We start from the raw sequence: 7,726 nt of genomic DNA on the forward strand, positions 1-7,726 counted from the left end.
AGGGGGATCACAGTGTGGACACATTTCCTTGAAGAAAAAAGAAAACACTCAAGTCACACTGACACGAATGAAAAACAGAACATGGTACATTTTAAGACTGATCACGCATGCACAACAAATGTTACATGAACATGTTAACATGTTAACATGTTAACATTTGTTACATGAACAAATGTTACATGCAATTTTTCATCTCGTCGTCTCTTGATTGCGAGTGTTTATTCTCGGTGTCCATGCATTTTAACAAAAGCTTATGGTTGTAACGTATATACCTTTTGCTCAACCGGAGCACGGTCTTGTTTTTCCTTTTCTATGCTGGTTTTGTGTTTGAACATTCATTAAAGTGAGCAATTCAAGCAGGTCATTTATCAGTATCACGCATATAAGACTCGACTACACGAATGTGTGCAAAATGAGCACTTGAGGCCTAGTGGGAAGAAACAAAAGCTGGTTCTCAATAACGCCTTTGTGCTATAAGAGATCGCTAGCCCATTTTAAGTTTCTTTCTTCTTTAGGTCAGCATACAAATTATTTTTGAGTACTTGCTTTCGCTGGAAATAAATTACGCTATGATAAAATCCCGAGCTTAAAACGGTTATCATATTATGCTCATATATTGTCAGCAAGGGTTCAAGTTTCTGCGCACTGATCACTGAAATGTCGAGTGGTACACGGGGCGCAAGCGCTTACTCTATAACAAAGAATCTATGTATTCGTAATGTTGGCGATGGTTTGCATACACTATAATTTATTGACCAATAAAAGAACTTATGTGTAAATTAGTATTAGCATAATAGTTGCGTCTCATCTTTAGTTCAAGCGCTTGTTTAACAATCCGAGGCAGGGTCACAGGCACAGCACAGTTAACAAAGAGATCTGATATTTAAGGCAGTTTTGCTGGTTTCTTTTGATGAACGCAGGCTTCTAAATTCAGGTATTCAGTAATTAGTTTTATAGATGAGTGCAATCTAAATACGTTCTTTTAGCGTCCATGGGAGGGATTGCCGCCATTCCGGAAGTACGCTAAAAAATTATTGATACGAACTCGCGCTTCCTATAATTTATACAAAGATGGAGAGATAAAAAGAATGTGTACGAATTGCGTACAACAAGCAAGCTTTACGATCGATATAGGCCTACGTCGAGGCGGGTGCAATGCGCAGTACCTAGAATTTTTATTTTAACAAATTTGAAACAACATTTTGACGCTTAGTTCTGGCTAAAAATTTGCCACATCATAACATTTCCTTCTCCGAATTGTTCAGTAAAAATTTTTGCTTCTACTTTTACTCTTGTAACCAAAAATAAAAGAAAAAAATGCTGCTGCCATATGCATTGAAAATGTAGATAAGACATTGTAAGTGATGCAATATCTTTAACTGAGTAACTTATACCGAATCGCTTCCTAACGGGTAATGTAATTTAATTTTGTTTAACGTTTTCGTTGTTTGCTATGTTACTTCGTTTGACCGCTGGTGGTCGAACGCCGTAGTACGAAACTAATTTCATAGTCCGCTCAGTGCGTCGCTTGCTCAGCGTGCGTTCTCGCCCGCAGTGGCACTATGGGCCTCACGTTGTTTGAAATAACACTGCTGCTTGCATAGAAAGATGGAGTTTGAAGCATGGCACACATTCCCTTGAGGTTCTTTCACATCAAGCATGATTGAGTGCATAAAGGTGAAAAACAAAGTGATATCTGCATTTTAATTTGTACGCAGGGCGTGCAAAGGTACATTCGTAAGCACAGCTTGCAAGAGACACTTGGTAGCTTACAGGAATACGTGAGCTCCACTCTTACTCTCCGTAAATTAAATTTTCGGCTTCTCGAACCCTCAATTTCATTTCAGCGACCCAAAAGTGGTATCCCTGAAGCAGCTTGCACTCTTGGGTTGAATTGAATACCACACATGCGTCACAATTTTTCTCAAGAAATAATAATAGTAAAGTGTCTTCATTCACCGTGGATTCTGTGTTTTGGGACATTTCTTGTGAGAGACTGAATTGTAACCTTTCATTGCTCGAGAATGCAATCTTTTTCTATTTGTTATGTGTTGTTTTGGCGGTATGCCTTAAAATTTGTAAAGTAATCTTGCAGTCTTTCAGAACACCCACTTTCCTACCCGAATTAAGTTTCTTTATGCAGTACGTTGTAATTTTTTTTCTTTTATTTCTGTTCTATTGCATTATTCTCTTTGTTTTCATTGCGGGACTGTTCTTTTATCGAGTTGCTCTCAGATTCCTGTTGTTCATTTTTTGAAAGTATCGCACTTCTTTAGCCTACTTATAAAAAATGCACTGCATGAAGCAATGTGAAAAAAACGTTTGACGAAACCATCATATCTAGCCAAAGACACTGCAGCTACCCTGAAGGCTCTTGCTAATGCATATTGATGCGAAAGCATCAAATGGCTCATTGAGCGCGAAAACCGGCGTCTGTACCAACCAATCGGCACCTATATTCCCACTGACTGCGACGTCACGTCACGTGCGCGCATCGACGGGGCAGGGCTCATGGAAGCGCACACAGGTGTTGCGTGAGGGGAGACGTCATCGCCTCGACGCCACGTCAGCCTCGCTCTCGGAACCCCGCGTTATCCACTCAAGCTCTCGCCTGCGTTTCAACTTCGGCTCGGTAATCGCTATAGAGAAACTATGTATAAAGAAACAGAATAAGGTCTAAAGGAAAAACGTTGGCGTTGGCGAGTTTCGAACTTACGACCCCACGCTCAGTGGCTTACTGAGTGGCTTGGCTACACCAGCGCCATCTATATAGCAGGCCTGTGCACTCTGATTTATGACATCATGCTATATGGACCAAAATTTGCATTATCAAGCCCGGCGTGACGAAAGTAGCGACGCGGAAATTACGGCGGCTTACTCGGGAGCGTTCCCGGCCTTGTGCTACCTAGAAAGCGTTGGCCAAGCGTCTCAACGCGCTGGCTTGCCCGCGAGGAGTTCATAACTCGGAGAACCGCTTAGCGGCATCCGAATGGACATCAATGCTTTCGCATTCTCAACTCATAAAACGTGCTTAGGTGTCCTCGGATTTTTTTGCTTCTGAATGCCTTGCCCTTCTTAGTGTTGATTTCAGTTAGATTCTGCATTCGTACTGGCGAGTGCGCTCTGGACTCTGGTGTCCACAGGTTTTCTTTTTGTGCTTCTTGCTTTTTGCTTTGCTATACGGTCAAACAGTGAAGAGAAACATCAGAGGCAGCGTCGATGATGTGTCAGCGTAATATTGCATCGGTATTTCAATAAGTTGGAAAAAAAATACAAACATTTTTTTACGTTTAGGCCGGGGTCTGGAGTTTATCAAGATGCTTGATAAAGGCCGAGCCCCTGCCGAAGCGCTGAAATAAGTTTGTTGTGTTTTAACATGGACTTAAATAAATACACATATTCTAAACGAAGAAGCACCAGAAACATCCTTAGTGCGTAGCCGCAGTGGCTGCCCACTCTTCACTGTGTCAGTGCTAGACAAAGTAAAATATGACAAGATGTCGAACATGCAAAGTTGAAACTTAAATATCTACCACGGTAACTCTATGCTTTCATGAAGTGGTACTAAAACGACAAATTCATAAACTGCAACATAGTATGTACCAGCTTAATGAAATAAAGCCGCATTCTCAGGACGTCGGAGCTGCACTTGGGAGAACTGTTAAGACAGGCATACATAACAGCGGCCCGTGGAAGCGGACCAGTAAATGGCGATACTATAACAATGCCTCTAGCTCGACACTCAATCTACGCAGTATACTAAGGCTGATGTGGAGGGCTTGATAGACACAGGGTGTGTTATCGTTCTATCTAGGGCCGTTCGTGCACGTTAAAATCTTAACGAGGCTCTGCTTTTGATGGTAATGCACCAAGGTCCACAAACTCAGAGCTGGGCTAGCGAGCCTTCTCCTACTGCGACTGCGTCATCGCCACCAGTCGATCGTGACACTCCTGCATAAACTTATTTCGCGCGCTCCAGCACCCGCTTAAGTGAATTGCATTTAGACTCTGACAGGAATGACAGGCGTTTTGAAGCAATTGGCTGCACATTTCTCTTGTCTAGTCAGACCCGCGGCTTGGCTGCTGCCACTCAACATTGGTGCGACACTTCATAGTTGAAACATTAGGCGAGGCCTGAGGCAATGCCTTCCTGCTATATTATTCACCTGATTTATCATACAGGAAAAGCGATTCGCAACACTTGCATAACCTGGAGTAGCATGTCAGGCGAACAGCCAGGGTAACATCTCCAGTATACCATTAAGGTTTGTTTCTCTCTCTCTTTGCACTTGCATAACTTGTAACCTGTCTATTGCTTGGGAAATGTTAGTCTGGCGCGCCTAATGCCACGCTGTGGAATTGCTAGTATTATTCTGGAATGCACCCTGGAGCCTATGAGGAAATACTAATATAAACGTTCGCCCTTGCCTTTACAAGAATAAAATGTTTTCTTTGACTGACAATGTTAGGTTTCGTTTCTTTTCATAGTCTTTGCCCTCAGTTCGTCGTACTTGGAAAGTGCTGGCCACAATTGTTGCCTCTGACTTGGTGTCATTTTTTTCGAGATTAGGACCAGGTATTCTCGCTGTCCAGCTAGCTGTGCATTGAACGTCGAATGAAATGCTTTTCGGACAATGTTTCTTCTTTTTATTGTGATAAGGTCGTATGACATTAGTAGAGTGACATCTCGATTTCTGACGCTGGTTTTTAGGTGCTCCGTTAAAGAAATTAAGTCGGTACGTGGTAATCACGAACGGCCGTTTTCTTTCTCAGAGACTGTAACTTTTGTATACGCCTAAAATCCAAACACCTTCCAACCTAGGAACTTTGAAATTCGTAAAAAAAAAAAAAAAAAATTCCACACGCTCAAGACAGTACGAGAGAAAATGGGTTAGGGAAGGAGGAAGACCAGACTTCTTTATTTTTATTTTTTATTTTTGCCCTGAGCACACATCTTTTGTAAGTTACATATGCTTTTATTAACGATCGTTTACTTTAGACACAGCACACAATGTCGTCAGAGGCAGCGAACATCCACCCGTGAGTGACATGTAATACATTCTTTTAAAACCAACTATTGTTGCAGCGATTTTGCTGTTGCCAATCTCACCTGCCTAAAGAGAATTTCTGAATAAGCTTCGACCCGCCATGGTTGCTTAGTGGCTATGGTGTTGGGCTGATAAGCACGAGGCAGCAGGATCGAATCCCGGCTACGGCGGCCGCATTTCGATGGGGGAGTAATACGAAAACACCCATTTCCTTAGATTTAGGTGCATGTTAAAGAACCCCAGATTGTTAAAACTTCCGGAGTTTCCAACTATCGCGTGCCTCCTAATCAAAAAGTGGTTTTGGCAAGTAAAATCCCATACTTTAATTTTAATTTTTGAATAAGCTTCCTGGAACCAAGTACTTTTTGGCTTACGGGGCGCCTTGCGCTGCCAGTAGAAGGCGGGGCAAGTACTGTACACATATTCTGGAAGTGGAAGGCTTAGGTAACAATTGTCTAGACTTTTTGAGAGAGAGTTACTCAGGAAATACCGTTTGTGTTGAATGGGAAGGGATGAGGAGCGAGGAGAAAGTTGATATCAACAAGGGATGGAGATAGGGGTGCCCTTTATCCGCACTGCTGTTTATGATGTACATGGGGAGGATGGAGAGGGCGCTAGAAGGAAATAATATCGGGTTTAATCTCTCATACAAACAGACGGGTACAGTAGTAGGGCAGCAGCTTCCAGGTTTATCTTAAGCGGACGACATTGTGTTGCTAGCTAACCAGCAAAGTGATTTTCAACTTCTGGCTAATATCTGTGGACAGGAAGGCAACAATTTAGGTTTGAAATTTAGTGTTAGAAAATCAGGTGTTATGGTATTCAATGAAAACAGTGAACAAACAGTGGCAATAAAGGGCAAGGGTAAATACAATCCAATAAATACAATACACGCCTCGGGTAAAAGAATACAAACACCGTGGTATATGGATAAACGAAGGCAATAGATATGTGGGAACATTGGAAAAAACAATAACAGTAAAAGGGAAGAGAAATGCAGCCATAATAAAACACAGAGCGCTATGCGGATACACTAGGTATGAGGTGCTCCCGGGTATGTGGAAATGTGTAATAGTTCCAGGACTTACGTTTGAAAATGCGGTTGTTTGCTTGAAAGCAGGGTTACAATCGGGACTCGATGGCAACCAAAGGTCAGTGGGACGCATCGCATTGGGCGTTCATGGGAAGACTACAAATGAAGCTGTGTAGGGTGATATGGGCTGGACAAGTTTTGAAGTGAGGGAAGCTCACAGTAAAATTAATCATGAAGAACTACTAGGGAAATAATATCGAAGAAAGTAAATGGGCTGAGAGAGTGTTCATGTATTTGTACAGCAACACAGATTCACGGTGGAGGAAAATAACTAGGCAGCTTACCAGCAAGTATGCGACCTGTAAGGTGAGAAACACAGCAACAAACGTCAAGGGGAAATTCAGAGAGGTTGAGATAATCTCATGGTTGGTGGCAATGAAAAATAAACCTTCAATGAGTAAATACTTAGCAGGAAAAAACGAAATCAAGAAAGAAAGAATCTATGATGCCTCAAAGGGAAACTCATTACTTTTTGAAGCAAGATCAGGATGCCTTAGAACACACACCTATAAAGAGAGATATAAGAGGCATGTGCTTGCTGCGGCAAAGCTAGGGAAACGATGGAGCATGTTTTATTAGAATGTGAAGATATCTGCCCAGTGGTCGATTTAAGCACCACTGGCCTCCTTGAAGCCCTTTGGTTCAGCGAGAGCGGGCCGAAAATAAACATGTCCGCAATAGAGAATATTAAGAGGCGATTGGAAGATTGGTGGAGGAAAAGTATGGAAACGACAAAAAACGGAGTCGGAAAAAGCAAAGTTCACAATAAGGGTTCAGGAAATTTGGTTATGGGAATTCATCGGGAGTTTTTCTTTTCTTGCTTTTCTTTCTTTCTTTTCTTTAACGTAGGTAGGACATTAGGCAGTATGATAGCAAGAGCTTAGTGGAGCAACCCACCGCCCTGTTCCAAAGGGGACGCTCATAACATCCATCCATCCACATTTCTAGCGTGCATTTATTTTTTTTTACATTTTTGTACCGCCCACTTTTCAAGACCTTTAAAACATGTTTGTGAGCTGAGTTTATTTTTCAAGAAAATTGACACAGCATTCGTAAAAGCGTATAGGAAGAGCACAAATTCGTAAACGTTACAAAAAATTCGGGAACGTTGGCAGGTATACAGGTACGTGAATAAATCTTGTTTTCTGCTTGAAGGGTCGCGTCGTCGCTCCTAGGAACTTCAATAAAATCAAATAAACTCGAGTTATCACGAACGCCATAATAAAGCAGTCACAAAGCTTTCCAGAATTTAGTGTTCTGTGCTATTTTGATTGATCCCCCGTAGGTTAGAGCGATGAACGCGTGTCACATACGTATTTTACCTTATAACAGTTAAGAAAGACGACGAACAGCTGGAAGTGTCCAATAAGGAATTCTCTGTCATTCCGTGGTGTTGATAAAGTCTTGCTGCTAGAAAGTCAATACATCATCAACACTTCCAGAATCAATTTACTCGAAGCTTGAAAGACTATAATGTAGTTATTCCGGTAGCACCGGTCCAATTGTTCAGTAAAACCACTTTTTTTCTCACTTTACTGAGAGAGTTAACCTGAATGTACATCTGAAGAAATAAATATTCGCAAGA

The sequence above is a fragment of the Dermacentor andersoni genome, chromosome 5 (assembly GCF_023375885.2).
Source record: "Dermacentor andersoni chromosome 5, qqDerAnde1_hic_scaffold, whole genome shotgun sequence".
In the NCBI taxonomy this organism is placed as follows: domain Eukaryota; kingdom Metazoa; phylum Arthropoda; class Arachnida; order Ixodida; family Ixodidae; genus Dermacentor; species Dermacentor andersoni.